This window comes from Papio anubis, chromosome 5, assembly GCF_008728515.1.
Source record: "Papio anubis isolate 15944 chromosome 5, Panubis1.0, whole genome shotgun sequence".
NCBI lineage: Eukaryota > Metazoa > Chordata > Mammalia > Primates > Cercopithecidae > Papio > Papio anubis.
Window position 1 is genome coordinate 67,323,980 of NC_044980.1, and position 18,565 is coordinate 67,342,544.

The 18,565-nt window shown below is 42.1% G+C and overlaps 2 long non-coding RNA genes across 2 annotated transcripts in view; one reads left to right on the forward strand and one right to left on the reverse strand.

Moving 5' to 3' along the window:
- The window catches only part of LOC116274909, a 38,266-nt gene extending 19,978 nt beyond the window's left edge, over positions 1-18,288 (reverse strand). Inside the window, exon 1 of the long non-coding RNA XR_004183739.1 lies at positions 11,330-18,288. This is a non-coding gene — a long non-coding RNA (uncharacterized LOC116274909). The remainder of the gene's footprint in view (positions 1-11,329) is intronic.
- On the forward strand, positions 1,839-7,445 carry LOC103885177. The gene is made up of 2 exons (XR_648107.4): positions 1,839-2,126; positions 7,311-7,445. It is a non-coding gene; the product is annotated as an uncharacterized LOC103885177 (long non-coding RNA).
- Positions 18,289-18,565: the final 277 nt, after the last annotated feature.

An 18,565-nucleotide genomic window follows, 5' to 3' on the forward strand; every position in this document is an offset into this window, starting at 1 on the left:
CAGAAGCTCACAAATGTCAGGGACCTGTCAGACTTTCTTTTTCTTTTCCACAATTTAAGCCTTTCTTCCTCCTGGAAGCTTTTCCCAGGGACTCTGACACTAGTTCTCTCTCCTTTCTCTTTTCCAATGGCAAGAAAGGAACCTCTGACCTGCAAACAGGTAGCATAAGCTTCTATATAATGTCTATCTGATATAGTTTCTAAATTAATTTATTTGAATAAACCTTATCACTTCAACCACAGTGTAGACATTTTTGAAGATTAGAAACCAGGTCCTCTACATCTCTTGCCTTCACATCACCAAGCACAAAGCTGGACACATTGCAGGTGCTCAATAAATACCATAAATTGTTGATCTAGAAATAGTACACTAAGGTCTCAAAACAGTACATGACAGCCATGGAGAAACAATGCTGTATATTGATCCTCCTAGAGAGACACGTGTCTTCAAGGAGACATGGCCCCTTTCAAACAGCCACCTCAGTTCTCTTTTACTGCCCTATCCTTTCACCAGGTTTCTCCTTTCAACTTTGAGAGTTGACTGACACGGGCTTAGGATACTCAATCATTCTGGAATTCTGTATCAGCATTGAATCATGAGTGGGGAAATTCTAAGAAATTTACTTCTCTTTTTCTTTTCATATTTTCCTCATTCCAAAGTGAAACTAAATCGAGGTTCCCTAGCAACCCAGGGCCCTATGAAGATTCATTATTCTATAAAATCCCACCACCTTACAAACACAAAATGTTACATAGTTGCGCAGTTACCCCGGCTTCTGAGATGAAGAATATTATTGAAGTCAAATCTGGTGGCTATCACCCTCCATGGAACTCGGGGCAACACTTAGGTACCTCTACCCAGGAAAGAATCTCTGAGAAATAGGTGGCAGGTTCTCTAGCAGCATAAGAAGAACCTTGACAAGCATCATCCGTCAGTCCTGACAGCAGTGGATGACTAGTCAGGAACCTGTCCAGGTAAGCCCACACCCTGGCACGGCTCTGCTAAATGGTTCCAATGGCTTGGAGGCCTTACTGAACACTAGGGATTGATTTCTGTTGAAAACAAAAATGAAAATGAGAAACAATCAAAATCAGGGCTCCTTCCAACCCTGGCTCAGTAGCCCTTTGTTTTGCATATTCTCTATGCAAGATGGTGAAATGTAGAGATATAATTAGAATATCAAGGCTAATGAAACTAATCATTTCAAATTAAGCCCATATACAACTGTGGCACCACAAAACTGCCTTCTCGTCCCTGCTATCTTGGAGGAACATCCCAGATGCACAGGAAAAATTAGCGGTCTTTTCTGGAAATTAAAATGGTAAAATGCCTGATGCACAGAACATACTTCATAAATCTTAAGTGAACCAAACAAGGCTTTTATCCCCTGATAGCAATGTTTCATGAGCTGGACAATTGTCCCCAGTGTGAGGCAGTGAAGTCTGGCTAGCACCCTGCACATAGGAATATCAAGGCTCCTTTTCCCTTTCTTGCTTTGCCTCCTCAACCACCCTCTCCCCTTTGTAGTATCTGTGTCACTAAGGAAACCATGGTAACATCAGTGCCTCTGTTGAGCACGGTGACCACTCAAAAGAGGGAGAGTGAGTTCAGCCTATCATCTGAGATCCGAGTATGATTGGGGAAATATCCTGAAATAGTTCATGATTTGAAGAAATGGATAGATTGCTAGAATAATATGCTAGATGGTATTCAAATTACTAACTGCAGAATTGATTTGATAAAATTCTCATCGTGTCTCCTAATTTAGGAGAAATATTAGGTCTGATGGATGGGTAAAATTCCCAGGTGAAAGAATTTGGTCTGTAAGATTTGGCAGCACCCTGAGGTTTGCCATATCTGATGGTCTGGCTTTAGAGGCAGCATCTAGTAAAGGCCCAGGTGTCCTTCTGACAACCTTTACCGCCTACCATTTTGTCCTTACTCATGTTGAATCACTACGCACAGGCTGTTGAATTCAGCTGTCTGTGGAAAAATTATACCAACCACATGGTTAGACAGAAGGAATACAATATATTGCTTAATTTGTATCTACAAAGCTAAGCAACATGGAAAAAAAAAAAAGCCTGCTCAGTCACTTCCATGAGGACAAATGAAGACACTTCAAGGTAACCTTAGACCAAACACATATTAATCTATAATCAGATGCCATTCAAAATAATAAGAGACATTGACTTGAATCTTAGAGCTCATGCAACTGAGTGTGTCACCTCAGTATTCATCAAGTAGGGGGTTGTTTATTGGGAGGGCTTGGGCTTGCCAATCACAAGTCTTGGCTGATTCTAGGACTTCCTTGTTCTCTTTCTTCAGGTCAGTTACTTTACTTGTAAAAGTGTACTCCTTCTTAGTAGCTATCAACTCCTTCTTGGTACAGTTATTTCTTTTACTTCTTTGTATTCCTTCCACTACAAAATACAAACCCTTGTTCATAGTTGGACTCTGGTAAATATTTTCTGAAAGAACAAATGGATGAAAGAGGGATGATTTATGATATGTCCCTGGTTGCTAGAAGAATGGGGAAAAAATGTATCACCTTGAAAAGTTAATAGATAATAAATACAAGAATTTTATTTGTAAAAAGTCAATAGATAATAAATACAAGAAGTTGTATTCATGATAAGTAGATGCTACTATTTTATCCATGTCCCAAAGAAATAAATGTGTCCAAAGAACATTTATTTGACCAATTCAATCAACTAACCAGAAATTCAGTTGAAACATCAGTTTGACAGGTATTGACTGAAGTGGCTGGGTAGTATAGTTGATCTCATTGGCCCTTTTGAGGTCCACATTTTAGTGGTGACCCAGTATTCTTCTCGGAAACCAGAAGGAAAGGAAAAGGGAGGTGAGGCTTTAGCTATGCCATGATGTGGTTCAGAGAATATTGGATGAGAGCTAGTAGACCTGGTTTCTCCTCATTCTTGGGGAGGGGCTTCCTGGCCATTGCTATGCGACCTCCCTCTCAGGACAGTATACTGAGAAGAGACAGGGCAAAGAGCTAGTCTGAAAGAGAGTGGACTATTGTCTGCTGGTCCCAGATCCATGCCATTCTTCCATTCCTTCCTCTGTACTGCAGTCCACTTGCTAGAGGAAGGCTAAAAGATAGGAGGAAGAAGCCTTTTTTGTCTGCTACTGGTAGAGCCACCAATAACAGTAGTACCGAGATCAGCAACTATGGGCTCTGGCAGCTCCATGGGTGACACTGAGCTTTAGCGGTGTCAGTCCTGGTTTCGCCAGCATCAAAATGTGGTGTCCCAGGTTCCTGGTCAGAGGGAACAGCGTAGATCCCACTGTAGCAATGGTAGCAGCAGTAGCATCTTTAGAAACTCAGCAGACAGTATGGGCTTGCAGGTTTCAACCCAGGTTGAAAAAACCCAGCTTCCTGATCTCTGGGGCACATTTCCCTCTCTGTGTGCTTCCCCAGTCCATCTAACACCTTTGTAACCTTCTTTCTCCATTAATTCCTTCTGTTTGAAACATCCAGAATAGTTTCTGTTTTTCTGTCTAGATAATGATTGATACACTTCCCATGCCCCACCTCTCACCCAGGACAGGATCAAAGTGTTGGGGGAGCCACAGCCTGCTTCACCTACAAAGTAAGATAGAAAGACAACTGAACAGTACCACACCTTACAAAGTTCAACCCCATTTTGAAAATTAGGAAATGTGATAAGCCACCCTTAAGTCAGCCAGCTACTGGGGACATGTATTCACGGTGGTGCTGTGAGATCCCCCATGAGGACTGAAGGATTTATCCCACAGAAGCTGGAATTTGCTCCCAAAAGACCATCCCCAGCTGTAGGTCCTCCTCAGGATTTGTCTAGGCTCATGAAAACTAGGCAGAGGCAGCCCCCACCCAATGACTGATCAGAAGGGAGTTATAAAGGCCCAACCTCATATTCCAACAATGAAGCACCATACCAGCTCCAGACCTTCCCATGGAGTTAGCTGAGACCTTTGCTGGGACTACATCACAGCTCAACTTCTCCCTCATCCCAATCTGCCCACTTCCCTTCTCTTCCATGGGAGTTTATCCCAAGAGCACTCCGTAATAAGCCGTACATACTCATCTCTGCCTCAGAGCCTGCTGCCAAAGAGACATATATGTGTGCTGGAGCTGCCACAACAAAGTGCCACTGATGAGGTGGCCTAAACAGCACAGAGTTATTGGCTTACAGTTCTGCAGGCTGGAAATCCAAGATCAAAGTGTCCACAGCATTGGTTCCTTCCGAAGGCTGTGAAGGAAGGACTTGCTCCAGGCCTCTCCCCTTGGCTGATAGAGAACTGTCTTTATGTTCATATGGCAGTCTCAATGTATATAGATCTGTCTCCAAATTTCCCCCTCACCAATCTTTATTATTTTATTTTATTTTATTTTATTTTTGAGACAGAGTCTTGCTCTGTCACCCAGGCTGGAGTGCAGTGGTGCAATCTCGGCTCACTGCAATCTCCACCTTTCGGGTTCAAGCTGTTCTCCTGCCTCATCCTCCCAAGTAGCTGGGACTACAGGCACGCACCACCACACCCAGCTGATTTTTGTATTTTTAGTAAAGATGGGTTTTTCACCATGTTGGCCAGGATGGTCTTGATCTCTTGACCTTGTGATCCACCCACCTTGGCCTCCCAAAGTGCTGGGATTACAGGCATGAGTCACTGTGCCCAGCCCAAATTTCCCCTTTTTGTAAGGACGTCAGTCATATTGGATTAGGGTCCACCCTAATGACCTCATTTTAACTTGATTGCCTCTATAATACCTTATCTCCAAACAAGGGCATGCTGAGGTACTGGGGGTTAGGACTTCACCACATAATTTGGGAGGGTTGGGGGGAAAAAATTCAACCCATAACAGGACCCAACCTGCAAACATATCAATTTTCAACTAGGAGGCCATTGACATGGGTCTGCCAGCTTTCTAAGCCTTTCCCCAGATTTAAGCCCAGTCACATCAAGTTGCCGTATTAAAGGGTCTGCCTACTTAAAAGGAGAAAGTGCAAAAGATGCTCAGCAAGGTTAGTTATGGGTTCCCCAACACAGGCTGGCAATATTTTAATCAGGAACGACAGTCTGGTTCCCAGGCTAGAGGGAAACCTGAAATGGGGCATCTATTGGGAAATATGCATTTACGGGGAAGCTATTTATTACACACAGCTGGGTGATGAGAAATGTGGCTGAAACATTCACCTCTGGAAGGGTGTCTGGCAGTCTAACATAATTAGGCTCTTATGTCCTTTGTTCCCAAAATTAATAACAGTATGACAATGAATAAAGGTGGGAGGAGGAAGGTACAGGCAAATAGATGATAGTTTTGTTTTGTTTTGTTTTGTTTTTTTACTAGAAAAGGAACAATTTTCTTTTTTTCTTCTTCTTCTTTTTTATTTATTTTGAGATAGAGTCTCGCTCTATCGCCCAGGCTGGAGTGCAGTGGCATGATCTTGGCTCACTGCAATCTTCGCCTCCCAGGTTCAAGCGATTCTCCTGCCTCAGCCTCCCGAGTAGCTGCGATTAGAGGCGTGTGCCACCACACTCAGCTAATTTTTGTATTTTTAGTAGAGATAAGGTTTCACCATGTTGGCCAGGCTGGTCTCAAACTCCTGGCCTCAAGTAATCCACTGGTCTTGGCCTCTGAAGTGCTGGGATTATAGGTGTAAACCATCATGCCCAGCCCTATTTTTTCAATTTACTGATAGAGTTATCATGGCATTCCTATGTTTTTCTCCGCATACACATTGCCTTGGTTTCAAGCTGAAAATGCAAAGATGCATTGCTGTAGCAAGCATTGTCACGGTAAAATGCCTTGAGAGTCAGCATTTTGTTAGTGGGGGCAGGGCAGTAGGAAATGTGGGCTATAGAGAAATTTATGCATGAATGCTTAAAAGCAACCTAAAGCCAGCCTGCACTTTGGAACTCAAGTTGGTGTTACAGTCTGTATCTGGAGCCATCAAAACCATGCTGGGATGGGGCATTTGAAGGAGTACAAACAGGCAGGGTTACAATCTGGCCCTGGGCCCTAAATCCCAAGAACGCTGGCCTCAAAAACATCAGAAAGCAATGGAGGTCTGAGAATCAAGTGCAAATGTGCTCATGTGCCAAGAAAACCTAAGACGGCTATTTTCACAGCGTATTGGGGCTTGGCTAGGTTCCAGAAACCATCAGCAAAGTAGCCTGCCCTGATACTTCAAAGGAAGAAGTCGTACTGATAAATCCTGCCCACACTTTCCACCGCACACACTTCATCTTGAGGTATATAATACTACAACAATGAGTCACTGGGCTGGAGCCTGAGGCCTGTCCACAGGACAGAAAGAAAGAAAAAAGTCTCTCACATCTGTTGTCTAGGGCAATTCCCCTCACTCTTCAAAGCTGCATAAAAACAGAATAATAAAAACTGTCACAGGACAAATGAGTTATGGCCTGGTTTACCTGTACAGTGTCCCTTAGTAGAACTATGACGAAGTTGGCCCACCATTTTTCTTCACCACATTTTATCACATTTTGATAAAACTCATCAGACAGGGAGGAACCAATCTACTTTATTCCTTAGATTGAGCTCAGATATCTCAGGAGGACTTTAAACCATGAGACAAGCTGAGAGCTTTTCTTTAACATACTCACACACTCATACCTTTCTCAGGAGATCTGAAACTTGGAAAGCCTCTGTCTTCTGAATTGTATTCAGTATAAATGAAAATTCAGCATATATTCACAAGAATACCCAAGGTAAAAAATATCAAGCCTAGGTGTCATGGACGAGAAGAAAGCAACAAGGGGATGCCGAGGTCAAGAGTAGGGCCTTTGCTTCTTCGTGGGGGTTGGGCAGGGAGAAATCATAAAAATTCCTTTGCTATAAATTCTGCACTGTCTGGACTGCTCATGGGCTGACTGGCAACTTGGTCAGGCAATCGACTTAGTGAGGGTCTATGGAGAGATAGTGGAAATCGTCTACATCTTTTGCTGGATAAGACAAGCAAGTCAACAAATGCAGTGACTGCAGAGTATGCTGGAGGCGAAAGTCTTAAGAGACATTTGTTTAGATGTGTGCATGTGACCATGTTTGCTTTGGGGCAGTTTTTTGGGCACACAGACACATCTCTACCCACTCGTTTACCCATACCCCACTCCCACCCTTACTCGCACCCCCACCTCACTCTCTTCTTAAGACTATAGTTATGCATAACCGCTGAGAGTAAACACTTTCCAGATGACCTACACAAAAATCCTTCTCCAAAGACTCTTCTTGGTTTCAGGTGAGTTCTCATTTTCCTTTCACTCAAGTTTTTGTTTGTCTCCCCCAGGGTACCAAAGGCAGTCAGATGATGCTCCCTGACAGCATCTGAGAGCAAGCCTCACCACCACCTCTGTCAATAAAAAAGAAAATGAGGAGCCGCCAATTCGTCTATTTAAAGATGCCAATAAAATCCTGCACAGAACTTTAGTCAACAAGACTATTTCAGAAGGGCTGGCCAACAGTGTGGCCTTTCACTGGCAAGGGCCACCTTTGTCATCACTTAAGAAATAAAACCTGCCAAGTTTTCTGTGAGGCTCTCAATAAATCTTACTGAGTAATTCCATACACATCAGCCACCCCAACTTGAGGAAAGCCCACTCGGTGAGCATTATGTTGATTTACCAAGATAAGGAGCCTAGAGTTTATGGCAAGAAGTTCTTGAGGCCCTTCAGGGAGTGTCAAACAGTCCAAACCATGGGCAGGGGAGGAAGAAAATTACAGCTCTCCTTCAACACCTCCAGATCCCAGGATCCTGCCGCCTGTCAGAGCAGAGGGACAGTGGGCGCTGGCATGGCCCACAAGATGCCTCCAAGGAGAGAGGCACTGGACAGGGGTTGCACTGGGGTTTCTAAATTCTGGGAGCTGAGAGTCAGATCCAGGATACACACTGGGGTTCCCATTGCCTAGCCCTAAAACATGGCAGTTGTGGTTAGCTCTGGTGAAGCAAAAAGGCCACCAGATTGAATTCAGAAAATTGATTCCAATTCTGCTAACTCTACCACTTACTGCTTTTTAGAACTTGAGCAAATTACTTGATTTTTTTCTGAGCTTCATTCTTTATACAGTTCTTATGATGACTAAATAAAAAGATATTCAATATTAATAGGTAGTTTGTTAAGCATTTCCTGTAAGCCAACGACAGTGCTAAGAACACAAATATCCTAGTGTTCAAATAGGAATTGTAAAGGGTAGAGACTGAGTAACTTGCCCAGAGCCACACAGTTAAAACATGGCAGATATCTTATACATATTTTGGTTATTTTGTTTATCATTTTAGAACCACAAGAACACCTCAGCTACCACTGTAACATATGATTTTTTTTAATCCAGTGCCAATTTTATTTTTTGGTTGTTTGTTGGCAGAACACAAAACTTATAAAAAGCTTCACCCAAGATAGCCATTGTTGTGTGATAAAGTTGGGAGATTGATTACAATGGCAGTGACATTGTGATATTATTTTTGTTTTGTGTTGTTAGTGGCCAGATCCTTTACAAACACCTGGAAACTAGTGTGGCTTCTGGTTCTAGCTATTTGGTAACAGCTCTGAGGTTGAATAAATTGGAAGTAAGAATGTGACAGTGAAAGATGGCTTGGGAACACCCAGGGTCTAAAATAAAGCTTAGAAAATATACCACGCCTTTATAGAAAAAACAGATTTCTGTTTTATAAGGGAAAGATTGGCAGGAATTCCAGGCCAGCTGCCCCCAAGAAAGAGGTAACTATTTAAGCCAATAAGGTTTCCATCTACACAAGCGCCCAAGTGGAAACCAGCCAACCAGAGTTAGCAGCTCTGTGGCAGAGAATCTCTGAAATCACCGCTGTGTTCTGAAATCACAGAACAGAGGTCTCCTAAGCTTGCCGGGCCACTCAGCCTCAGAGAGCCTCATTTCTACTTCTCTAAGATGTAGGGATTACACCATGCAAAACGGTCTAACCAAAGAATAGATTTCTTTGAGTTTTCTTTCTGTTCCAAAATTCTGAGATTCTTAATTATGTCGAGGAAGCCACTTCGAAGCTACTTTAGATAAAATAATCAGAATCCAAAACAAAGTTCGACTCCAGCCAAGCATAATATTCCTGACACTTTACACCAAGCTTGTCCAACCCGTGGCCTGCGGGCCACATGCAGCCCAGGACAGCTTTAAATTTGGCCCATAAACTTCCTTAAAACATTATGAGATTTTTTTTTTTTTTTTTTTTTTTTTTTTAGCTCATCAACTATCGTTAGTGTTAGTGTATTTTATGTGTGGCCCAAGACAATTCTTCTTCCAGTGTGGCCCAGGGAAGTCAAAATATTGGACACACCTGCTCTGCAGTGTATATTTTCTTTCATAGTGTCTTAAAAGGAAGACATTTCAAAATCCCTACATTTTTCTTCTTTTTCTTCTCCCTCTCCTCCTCCTCCTTCATCTTGTTTGCCATCATTATCATCACAATCGTACTTAGGGTATTTGTTTAATGTGTTATGTTTTTACAGAAAGTGCCTTTTGCAAGCCACTGCTCCTACTGACCTAGTAGTGGAAAGTAAACTGAGGGTCACAGAACTCCAAGCATCCTCACACGTGTACTGAACAGGAAAACTGTGGCGTGCCTGCCTGCCAATAGACCCAAGGGAAGGGGTTCTTGCTAGGTTCAGATCAGGTGACTCTCCTTCCTCATTCACAGGTGATTGGTCTGAACCCTGTATTAGTCAGGGTTCTCTAGAAGGACAGAATTAATGGAATATATATATATATGAATTTATTAAGTATTAACCCACATGATCACAAGGTCCCACAACAGGCCATCTGCAGGCTGAGAAGCAAGGAGAGCCAGTCTGAGTTCCAAAACTGAAGAACCCGGAGCATGATGTTTGAGGGCAGAAAGCATCCAGCATGGGAGAAAGATGTAGGCTGGGAGGCTAGGCCAGTCTCTCTTTTCATATTTTCCTGCCTGCTTGTATTCTAGCCCTGCTGGCAGCCAATTAGATACCAGATTAAGGATGGGTCTGCCTTTCCCAGCCCACTGACTCCAATGTTAATCTCCTTTGGCAACACTCCCACAGACACACCCAGGATCAATACTTTGTATCCTTCAGTCCAATCAAGTTGACACTCAGTATTAACCATCACAATCTAGGTGTGGAAGTCTGACCTCAGAGCAGCTCCTCTCTGAGTCGGCCTGACACAAAAGCCGAGCCCAGCACAGACAATGGGGATCAATGGAAGCACTCAGAGTCCCTCTCTAGAAGAGTCTAAATGAGAATCATACAGATATTCATGAATTGAAAAGTAGGAAGGAAACAGAAGCCCAGAGGCCTTCAGCAGAAACCTAGAGCAGCAGAAGCCACAGGCAAGAGGAAGCCTGGGAAGGCAAAAGCGAGGGGAAAGCCTGCAGTCCTAGACAGCTAAAACTGAGTGACATGCAGAAGAGCAATGAGATACTCGTTGTGCAGTGGCATAAATAGTAGAAAATTAGAAAACTCCTGCTGCTGTAGGACCACAAGACAAGCCAGCCTCCAGAGTTGCTTCTGATCCTGTATAACCTCCTAGTTCCTGATGGACATACCATTCTCCATAAGTCTTGGCTCTTTGCAATTCCACCATGAGGTCTGGTACAGATTTCTGCCTACATGTATCCACCAATGAATCTCGATTTCTTCACTGTAACCTGAGTCAGTCTCTCGTTCTGATCATCGAAAAGGCCTATTAAGTATAAAATGCCGTATGGACTTACTGTCTGAATAATGACTCCTAACCTGTTCACAACTCCACTAACATGGATGCTTCTGTTCTGGAAAATTCCAGGGTTTGTCTTCTGTTTTTATTGAAATGACCACTTGCCTGTTTTTCAAATGCTCTAAACCTTTTATTTCCATAATGCCTTTGTACTCTCTCGTGTATTTCTCATACTGTCTCTAGCCTCTCATAACTGAAACTACTGATACTATTACTTCAACTACCATTTTACATTGGTACTTTTCCAGATTTTTCCATAGTACTTTTCCAAGTGATTTCACCTACATTATCTCTTCTGAATCTTGTAATAGCCTTATGAGGTAACAATAGTAATTATGCTACCTAATATTTACATGGTGTTATATAATTTAATGACCATTTCACACACACAATCTCATTTGACCAGATCGATTTAATGAAGGTGTGGAGTATTTTTCTCATTTTACAGATGAGGAAACTGGGTTCAGGGATGACAACGAACCCATGCAAGTCCACACAACAAAGAATGATTTCTCCTGGCTGTCACTTCAGTGCTAAAATGCTCTATAGTTTTTCTTTCTGCCACAGACACCCAGGAGCTGCTCTTACCTGTGTTCCTGTGGCATTGGAGGGTGTCTCTTTTCTTGTCTTCATTAGGTCAAGGGTCTTTTAGGTTTAGCATGCACATTTATGTGACTGGGGTCTGCCCACATGATCTGGGAGTAGCCATTTAACAAGAAAATCACCTTTGTCTTCCATAGGTGCACTAAAAATAAATTGATCATATTAATTTAGCACCTAGAACTGTTTCTCTCCAGTCCCTTGATTTAATATAGATGTGTTCCAGAACCCAGCTACCTGAGGCTGGGTTTCGCTTGAATACAGAGGGCTTTTATTTTTCAGCACCAGGAAACTGATTCTTTCAGAGTTGCGAATCAAACCAGCCTGCTATATAATACACATTGTACCATTACAGCTTGTAGGACGGAATGTTGAGATCATTTTAGCTTGAGAGAGAGAGAGAAAGACTCAAAATATAAATTGTTCTTCATTTTTATCTATAACAAATGTGGTTGCTCTAATGATAGCACATGAAGCGGGTTGTTTTATCATTCCTTAAATAAGACCTTGACATTCAGTACCTCATCTTCCTGTCATTTGAAAGCCAAGAGAGTTTAAATTGTGTTCACCCTAGTGTCTGTTCTTCCCAGGCACGCAGATGGCTGATGCAGTTTATAATGGTAACTCTGGTGATTAGAGCAGCATTGCACACATAATAAAGCAAGCAATATGCAAACAGCATGAGCTGGATTCTGGAGGGCTCCTCCACAGGGTCTGAACTACTGCAGAGCAAGGCATTTAGAAAAAGGGTGGCAAATTCATGGCCATGGGCTCCACACCATCAATCAAGGCTTTCTAGCTCATAATAGATATAGCTTCTGATTCTTTAAAATATAGAATTCTGGGTGCTTACTTACCAATCAGATCTGACTACAAGACAAAACTTACTTGCCATTTAAAAATTAGATTATCCCTAGCAAACAAGACTGCCAAGGATTGATCTTGGTCCCATGACTAATGGACCCCATGACCTGGTCCCACTACAGATGAACTCCATGGCCCCTGCTGTAAAAGTGACAACTCAAGTGTGTCACCTTATATCACAAATGTGCACTTGACACTTACTGCCCCATTCATATTGGGAACTACATTTACACTGATTCAAGGGCCACACTCCAATAATACTGGACAGTGGTTCCCCAACATATCACATGGATCCAAACCTCTGTGCCCTTACATACCCTGTTCCTTCTGCCTGGAATGTCCTTTCCCTTCTAGGTGACTTTTAAATCCTCTTTGACATTTCAAGACTTCAAGATTAAACAATAGCAACTATCCATAACTCACTTCCTCCCTGGGTTATCTGCCACCCTTCCCCAACCCCTGCCAACTCTGGGCTAAGTGATGCACTCCTCTTCTGTGCTAACCATGTACTTTGGACATTCCTCTGTCATTCACTTATCACACTGACATTATCAGTATTCATATTACTACTTCTGTATCTGTCTGCCTAATAAAGTACAAGGCCCTTGAGGACAACAACACTGTCTTATTTATCCCCAGCACCAAAGTCAATGCCTAGCACATAGTAAATGCTCAGATGTGTGATAGAAAAATACATAGATTAATATGTGAAAAATTAAAGAAGTGGGTACGTAATAAAAGGCAAAGGCAATCCTCCATGTGTTCATGTTTGCATCATTCAGACGCAACATTTCCCACTCTACTCCCCTTTAAATTACAAATTTCTGCACGAAGACACTTAGGCTTCCTTCAGTGTATTAGTTAAGAGTGCATGTAGCTGCACAACAAAAAAACCTGAACAACCAGTTTAAACAAGCAAGGGTTTATTTTCTCACATAAGAAGTCTGGACCAAAGTGGCTGCTGATATTGATTCAGTGGTTTGCCATTATCAGGACTCGAAAATTCTATTCAATTATCACCTCAAGATGTTTCCTAAAGCTCTGGAGATAACTCCAACAGTCAGCACAGGAAGAAATGATAAGGGGGTTCCAGCTACATCTGCCTCCTCCCCAGGCTTCTGCTCATATCTCATCAGCCAAAACCAAGTCACATGATCAAGGGATAGTCTCACCCCCAAAGGTGAGGCAGGCTGGTAAGCTGAAAGGAAATTATTCGACTGACTTGGGCCAGGCGTGATCCATCACTAGGGCTGGGCACATTGTCTCCCAAACCAAATCAGAGTTCTCTTGGTAAGAAAGACAGGAGAACTAGATATTGAGCAGACAACTAAAGCATATGCGGATTCAGAAAATAGCTCAGTGCTTTAAAAATAAAGCATTACATCAGAATGCAAAAGAATCAACATTCACCACTCACCGTGAATCTTAAGGTTTCTCCTTAAAGACCCAATGAGCATGCCGTCAGGTGCCCTCCTGACTGCCCCACCGCCAGGACTAAGGCTAAGACCATGGCTTTGCAGCAATGACCTCACTATGCATTCAGCACAGATCTCTGAAACAGGAAGCTCACCCAGATGTACTCAAATTCTGATTTTATGATATTACAACAATCAAATATCCTGTTTATTCAAGGAGCATCTCTGGAAAGGTGCTGATACACTGTTGGTGGGAGTATAAAGTGACACCAGCATTTTGAAAAGCAGTTTGACATTTTCTAGTTGTTCTGAAATTATACCCAGGGCTTAATTTATAGAGGTATGACTGAGTGACAACACAGAGAAGCTGATGCCACTGTAGAATTTATTACTTCATTTCCCAAGAGAAGGGGGCACGCTCACCATGCAGGGCCACGTGGGAAGCATGGGTATGGTCAGGAGGCAGAAGACAGGAGGTAGGGGAAAGCTGGGGGCACGGCCTTTATCAGGGTTTCCTTGAAAAGGGAAGGCGGGGTGGAGTAAACAGTTTAGGATGAGCTAGTTTGAATAGCCTCTATCAGCCCTTGGGTTACAGGGGTGGTCTCAAGTTGCCTGGAACTTGGCCCTGGGATAACTTAGGGCAGAAGAAGTATTGGCTTGGTGTGTGAGAGTTAGATAAGGAGGGCGGTTGGGACTATAGATCCTGGATTGGTTTGGCTTGTATATGAAAAGTATGCTTTCTGCCAAGCCCTTTGCAATCTCTAGGAATTGGCTAACTCTGGGAGGGGTAGCATCTGCCTGGATCTGCAATGCCTCCAAGTGCCACAGAATCAAGAACACAGAAAATAAGAAAAAAAAAAAAACAGTTAATATACTTGGCCCTGTGATGAGTGGATGCCAAACAGACACACACAGAACACTAGTCAAGTTGAAGATATACATCTCTATGATCCAGCAATTCTATTCCTACATAAAAACCCTAGATAAATTCAGGCACCAGGGAACATACCCAAATGTTAATACCAGTGGGTAAATAAATACCCAGTGGGAGTGGGTAAACTGTAGCATATTCATACCCTGGGATGCTAAATGGCAATAAAAACAAACCAACTAGAGATGCACTTAACATTAATGAAGCTCATAAACAATATAGAGTGAAAGAGGCAAAGATATAAAATAATATCTTGTATATGATTTTCCTTATCTAAGGTTCCAAAGCAGGCAACACTAAACTATAATGCTTAGGGATATAGAGGTGGTCAAAATGTAAAGAAATTTGTGATCACCTTAAAAGTCAGAATAAAGTGCTTTCCCCTGGGAGATGAGGGGTTGTTGGGGGAAAGTAAGATGAGGGTTCCTGGGGTACTGATGATGTTGCATCCTTTGAAATAATGGTGTTCATTATTTGTTATACTAGACTTTTCTGTATGTATGCTATAGTTAATGATTTTTAAAGGGGCAAAAGAAAAAATGTAGTTTATAGTCATTAAATGTGATTTATTAGGTACATAACTTCCCTTTATCAACGTAAAGCCTGCTGCTATAGTAGAAGGGTAAAAAAAATATATAATCTTCTTCTGGTATACCATGACTACTGTAGCATAAAATATATGTTTATGAAAAATAGATTGACCTGGTGTTTTTTTTTTTTTTTGATGACCCTAAATTCTCACATTGTCTTGTCTGCCTGGAGCCAGGCCCTCAGAAACGTGGTTGCTAGTGTTTGCATTCTCCCTCCTGGGTCACCTTTTCCAGAGAGGCAAATTTGAAAGCTGTTTCTGGAAGCCAGCAATGGCTGGCATTATGACCATATATAATTTTTTATGTAAGGAGGAATTACAAACTTCTTGAAGTTGGGAGGCAAAGAGATGCATCAAGGATAATTACATCCTGCCTGCTTTGGTGGCCCCTGTGGCTGCAACTAGATATGGTGCCACTTCTTCATTTCCCATCCTAAACCAGTGTGCGCTGCTGCTCTGTGTATGAAACAGCGGCCGGGGCCCTCCGCAGGCAGCTGCTTCTGGAGGTTGTGTGAAATTAGTTCGATATCCCTGGCGCCTCAGCACCTTGGCTCTAGGGTCCATGATACGCTTCAGTGTACAGGTAAAAATTACACGCTCAGAGCTTGAGATTTGCTTTTGGCTGCTTATTTTGTAAGCACCAAAGATCAGCATTTTATGGGAAAGCTCACATTCTCAGCAGGGATGGAGGCTAAGGGGGGGATCTAACCAGCCAAGTGGCTTGAATTTTTGCCCTTGAACCAAAGCAGGTAGCAAGGGAGATGTGAGGCAGTACCAGGACCACTCTGAAATCTTGATGAAAAATCTAATTGCATAGCCAAGTGCATTACTCTGACTGGAGTTGGCAAGATGCCTAGAGGGTAAAATGCTGAAAGTAGGGGCAATATGGTAAAGGTTTTTCTGTTTTGTTTTGGTTTTTGGTTTAATTTCTGGAAGATTTACTTATGCTATTCGATATTGTAGCGTTAAAGTGAAGAAGTGTTTTGTTAAAAAAAAAAAAAAAAAAGAAATCTGCTAGGAAAACAAAGACAGACAGGGATATACAGGGAAAGAGATTTAAAGAGAGACAGAACATGAAGGAAAACAGAGATGGAGAGAGTTCCTAAAAGCAGAAACACACTGAAAGACAGAGGTTCCTGTTCTGACAGTGGACAGGAACTTTCCTTGCCTTTGTTCATTCTGGGGGGTAAATATGTCAAGTTAGAACTCTTTGCACTCTCCAGGTTAGTACCATACTTAAACCCATTTAATTACTGTGATGGATTGCATTCTTACCACCAAAAACCTTGTTCTCACTCGCCCTAACTACTAATGGGCTATAAATAGGGCCTTTAAAAAAGAAACCATGTTTGATGTGGATTGTGTTCACCTGTGTTAATGACATGCTGGGGAAATAGATTAGCTGCTGTCTGCCCATGACACTGCATCATGCATTTTACTACTGACCTGGCCTGGCCCAGTCCAGCAAGACGGAGGGCACTGCCCTGACTGTATACAAAGCCAGGCTTTTATCATGAAAAGAAACATCTCCAGTGAAGTAGAGCATTTATAGCAGGACAGAAAGAGCTCCAGTTATTGTTTGGTAAGCAGTTGAGTCCTAGGAGACTCTTCCAGGCGATGAGCAACTTCAGCTGGAAATAACTAAACAGCTCTAAAGGGAAGGGGGGCTAAGGGGAAGGGGAAGTAATGAGCTCCAAGCCACAAAAGAGTTAGAGCATAATTAACTCCCCAATGGTCGCACTGATGGTGCAGCAGTGCTGTCCAACCCTCCCGGCACTTCCTCTTCAGCTAGAATTAAAGTTTAATTCAGTCTCAAAAGGGCATTAGGAAAAAAGCACTGCAACAGGAAGAAATCAATGAACTTTACGGAGAAAAGATTACAACGTGGCTGCTCCTTCCTCCACAGTTTGCAGAGTGGGCTGACTTTAAGGTGCAACTATTGGATCGTCTGAAGCAGACTGAAGGAAGTCTAAGTCTGGGCCATTTGGGAAAGGAAAGGATGGAAATAGCTGCCTGATGCCTGGAGAAGCTATTTGTTTTGACTACTGCTGCTGCTATTTTCCTTAAGGTTGGAGCTCACAGGACTGTGGAAAATCAATGCCCTTAGCCGAGAAAAAGTATTTTCTTTAAACAACTGGGAGGCCCCGTGCTTTGGCACCTACATGCCTTTTTGGGTGTTCTGTGCTCAGGACAGGGAAACCTATTGTCAGTGGCCTATCTCCCACATTTCACACCCACAGCAGATCATCCTTAATACCTCCTCCTCTATTCAACAAAGTTATTTCTATCAATAATTGGAAATTTTAAAAATAATGTGGCCAGGAAAGGCAGTGAAAATTTTTCTTTATTATATTTTTGTACATATAGCCAGCCTTGCAAGAAAGAAAGGAAGAAAGGAAGGGAGGGAGCGAAAATTTACTATACATACATAAAAGGGAAAGGCACAACTATTTAATCAAGGGTTTTATATCCACCTTACAGCATGAGCTTTGATCCTTTCTTTATAATATATTATTTTATATAAAGAATTGTCCGGCGACTTCTAAGTAAATTTTAATAAAACCAAAATGTCTACAAAAAATACAAGTCAGGCAGCTGTGAAATCATGCAATTGTGGTAATATTTTATTTACTGGATCTATTATTTAGTTTTAAAAGGAATAATTATAATTTTAAAATAAGAGTGCATTTCCATTTTAAAGCTATGATTTACATTCAGTAAAATATTTTATGTATGAACTAAAATTTGCACTTAACAAAAATTTCATACTGCACCAATTTTCAGTGTTTCAGTTTCAAATTTTAAACACAAATAAACACTCAAAATGTTTCAGTGTCAGAAATGAGGTAATTCAACTTCTGTTTGTCTTTTGCAATCATTGTTTTTTTTTTTTTTTTCAAATCTATTATAGGAATATTCAGCACAATAAGCATGGAAGAAACAAATGGCAGGCAACGCGAGCTCAAAGAATTCCAAGCCATTATGAACTGACTCTTCAAATAAGCGCTTATTTTCACATAACCAGGAAGTTTCTGGATTAACTTCCATATAAGACATATTTATTAAAAGGTAAATAATTTGGCCAGGTGCGGTGGTTCACGCCTGTAATCCCAGCACTTTGGGAGACCGAGGCAGGCGGATCACGAGGTCAGGAGATTAAGACCATCCTGACCAACACGATGAAACCCCATCTCCACTAAAAGTACAGAAATAGCCGGACATGGTGGCGTGTGCCTGTAATCTCAGCTACTCGGGAGGCTGAGGCAGGAGAATCACTTAAACCTGGGAAGTGGAGGTTGCAGTGAGCCGAGATTGCGCCACTGCACTCCAAAAAAAAAAAAAAAAAGGTAAAGAATTACAATGTGCTGATTTGAAGCCTATAGAGTACTAAAACTCAACAGTAACCACAGCTATCGTTTAACATT